The sequence below is a fragment of the Chiloscyllium plagiosum genome, chromosome 37 (assembly GCF_004010195.1).
Source record: "Chiloscyllium plagiosum isolate BGI_BamShark_2017 chromosome 37, ASM401019v2, whole genome shotgun sequence".
Taxonomy (NCBI): Eukaryota; Metazoa; Chordata; class Chondrichthyes; order Orectolobiformes; family Hemiscylliidae; genus Chiloscyllium; species Chiloscyllium plagiosum.
This window is the reverse complement of record NC_057746.1, coordinates 30415536-30419498: the sequence shown is the minus strand read 5'-3', so window position 1 is coordinate 30419498 and position 3963 is coordinate 30415536. Positions and strand designations below refer to the sequence as shown.

General features: G+C 49.4%; 1 protein-coding gene across 4 annotated transcripts in view; it reads left to right on the top strand.

The window, feature by feature from the left end:
• The window catches only part of LOC122541445 (zinc-binding protein A33-like), an 83835-nt gene that overhangs the window by 11927 nt on the left and 67945 nt on the right, over positions 1-3963 (top strand). The gene's annotated exons all lie outside the window — the stretch shown is intronic.

The following is a 3963-nucleotide window of genomic DNA, read 5'->3' as shown; positions in this document are numbered from 1 at the left end:
AGGTGTAATCCAGGTAGCTGTGGGAGTTGGTGGGTTTGTAAAAAATGTCAGTGTCAAGTCGGTCGTCATTAATGGAGATGGAGAGGTCCAGGAAGGGGAGGGAGGTGTCAGACATGGTCCAGGTGAATTTAAGGTCGGGTGGAATGTGTTGATGAAGTTGATGAATTGCTCAACCTCCTCGCGGGAGCATGAGGTGGTGCCAATGCAGTCATCAATGTAGCGGAGGAAGAGGTGGGGAGTGGTGCCAGTGTAATTACGGAAGATGGACTGTTCTACGTAGCCAACAAAGAGACGGGCATTGCTGGGGCCCATATGGGTGCCCATGGCTACCCCTTTTGTCTGGAGGAAATGGGAGGATTCGAAGGAGAAATTGTTCAGGGTGAGGACCAGTTCAGCCAAACGAATGAGAGTGTCGGTGGAAGGGTACTGTTGGGGACATTGGGAGAGTAAGAAACGGAGAGATTGGAGGCCCTGGTCATGGTGGATGTAGGTGTAGGGGGATTGGATATCCATGGTGAAGATGAGACGTTGGGGGCTGGGGAAACGGAAATCTTGGAAGAGGTGGAGGGTGTGGGTGGTGTCTCGAACATCTGTGGGGAGTTCCTGGACTAGTGGGGAAAGGACAGTGTCGAAGTAGGTAGAGATGAGTTCAGTGAGGCAGGAGCAGGCTGAGACAATGGATCAGCCAGGGTGGTCAGGCTTGTGGATCTTGGGAAGGAGGTAGGATCGGGCGGTGCAGGGTTCCCGGACTATGAGGTTGGAAGCTGTGGGTGGGAGATCTCCTGAGGTGATGAGGTTCTGTATGGTCTGGGAGACGATGGTTTGGTGATGGGGGGGTGGGGTTTACCTAGTTTTTACCCTCTTCCACTTGAGAACATTCTGCACACTCTCTGAGACATCCTTGATCCTGGCACCAAGGAGACAACACACCATTCTGATTTTTCGTTGCGGGTCACAGAAACGTCTGTCTGTGCCTCGGACTAGAGAGTCCCCAACACAATCGATCTCTTGGAACCCGATGTACCCCTCATTGCATTAGAGCCAGTCTTGATACCAGAAACTTGGCTGTTCGTGCTGCATTCCCCTGAGAGTCCATCACCCTCTACATTTTCCAAAACAGCATACTTGTTTCAAATGGTGATAACCACAGAAGACTCCAGCACAATCTGCCTATCTCTTCTACCTTTCCTGGAGTTAACCCATCTACCTGACTATATCTTCGGCTATTCTCCCTTCCTATAACTGCCATCCATCACACCCCTTACTCTTGTAAATTCTTCATTGCCTCGAAATGTCTCTCCAACCGATCCATTTAATCTGATAGGATTCGCAACAAATGGCATTGGCTGCAGATATAATCCTCAGAAACATGTAAATTCTCCCTGAACTCCCACATCTGACAAGAAGAACATATCACACTATGAAGGGCCATTTTTGCTTCTTCTATTCTGAAGATCCAGAAAAAGTGGGTGGCACGGTGGTACAGTGGTTAGCACTGCTGCCTCACAGCGCTAGAGATTCGGGTTCAATTCCCGACTCAGGTGACTGTATGGAGTTTGCACATTCTCCCCGTGTCTGCGTGGGTTTCCTCTGGATGCTCCGGTTTCCTCCCACAGTCCAAAGATGTGCAGGTCAGGTGAATTGGCCATGCTAAATTGCCCGTAGTGTTAGGTAAAGGGGTAAATATAGGGGTATGGGTGGGTTGTGCTTCGGTGGGTCGGTGTGGACTTGTTGGGCCGAAGGGCCTGTTTCCACACTGTAAGTAATCTAAAAATAGCACCATTGGGAAAAGGATGACATTCTGAGGGGAGAATATTGAGTTAGGCAAGAATTTAAAAAGGTCCTCAAGAGTAGTAATATCTGGATTACTCCAGGTGCTACAAGTTAGTGAGGGCAGGAATAGGAGGGTACAGCGTGACTGGAGGAGCTGTTGTATGGGAGAAGGATTCAAATTTTGGATCAGTGGAATCTCTTCTGGGGTAGAAGTGACCTGTACAAGAAGGATAGATTGCACCTGAATTGGAAGCGGACCAATATACTGGCAGGGAGATTTGTTAGACCTGCTTGGGAGGATTTAAAAGCGGGGGCAGGGGGGGAACAAGAGGCCTAACAAGGAAGGCAGATGAACTCAGGGCATGGTTAGGAACATGAGACTGGGATATCATAGCAATTATAGCAACATGGCTCAGGGATGGGCAGGACTGGCAGCTTAATTTTCCAGGATATAAATGCTACAGGAAGGATAGAAAGGGAGGCAAGAGAGGAGGGAAAGCGGCATATTTTGATATAGAGATAGCGTTACAGCTGTACTAAGGGAGGTTATTCCCGGAAATACATACAGGGAGGTTATTTGGGTTGAACTGAGAAATAAGAAAGGGATGATCACCTTATTGGGACTGTATTACAGGTGCCCTAATAGTTTTAAGGTGCAAAACTTGACCTACTAGATTAGATTACTTACAGTGTGGAAACAGGTCCTACGGCCCAACAAGTCCACACCGACCCTCCGAAGAGCAACCCACCCAGACTCATTCTCCTACATTTACCCATTTTGCCAGAGTGGCAAGGAGAGAAGGAGAGGTGAAACGAGGGCTGCCGGGAAGGGTGAGTTTTCACGCATTAAAAGGGACTTACCTCGGGAGTCGGGCCTCCATTTTGACAGAGCGGCAAGGAGAGAAGGAGAGGTGAAACGAGGGCTGCAGGGAAGGGTGAGTTTTCCCGCATCAAAAGGAACTTACCTTGGGAGTCGGGCCTCCATTTGTCAAGAGGTGCGAGGGAGGAGCGAAGGACTTCTGGGAAGTCATATATTTGTGTGGTTGCGTTACCCAAAACACTACTTGGGTAGTGTCTCCCACCCGTCCTCCTCCTCTCACCAAAAAAAAGGACCTGTGCGCCAGATTGGTAAGGTAACGAGTTTATTTTTTATTCCTTATTTTTTCAACGTCTCTTTGGGAATTTAGAATAGTGGGAATGGAGGTTAGGGCAGTTGAATGTTCCTCCTGCAGAATGTGGGAGGTAAGGGTCACCACTAGTGTCCCTGCTGACTACATCTGCGGGAAGTGCACCCAACTCCAGCTCCTCGAAAACCACAGTAGGGAACTGGAGCTGGAGCTGGATGAACTTCAGATAATTCGGGAGGCAGAGGAGGTTATTGAGAGGAGTTACAGAGAGGTAGTCACTCCTAAGGTACAAGAAAAAGGCAAATGGGTTACAGTCAGGGAACGGAAAGGAAACCAGCAGGCAGTGCAGAGATCCCCTGTGGCCATTCCCCTCAACAATAAGTATACCTTTTTAAATACTGTTGGGGGGGAGACTTAACAGGGGAAAGCAGTGGGGCACAGTGCTCTGGCAGAGTCTGTCCCTGCTGCTCAGAAGGGAAAGGGGAAGAGGAGCAGAGCAGTAGTCATTGGGGACTCCATAGTTAGGGGGACAGATAGGAGGTTCTGTGGGGACGAGACAGACACACGGTTGGTGTATTGCCTCCCAGATGCCAGGGTTCGTGATGGCTCTGATCGTGTTTTTGGAATCCTTAAGGGGGAGGGGGAGCAGTCCCAAGTCGTGGTCCACATAGGCAGAATGTCATTTCCTGGAATGACATAGGTAGGAAGAGAGATGGGGATTTAAGGCAGAAATTCAGGGAGCTAGGATGGAAGCTTAGAGCTAGGACAAACAAAGTTGTTGTCTCTGGTTTGTTGCCCATGCCACGTGCTAGTGAGGCAAGGAATAGGGAGAGAGAGGAGTTGAACATGTGGCTACAGGGATGGTGCAGGAGGGAGGGTTTTGGATCCTTGGATAATTGGGGCTCTTCCTGGGGTAGGTGGGACCTCTACAAGCAGGATGGTCTTCATCTGAACCAGAGGGGTACCAATATCCTGGGGGGGAATTTCGCTAAGGCTATTGGGGTGGGTTTAAACTAATCCAGCAGGGGAAGGGAACCAAAATTGTAGTTCGAGTATAGAAAAG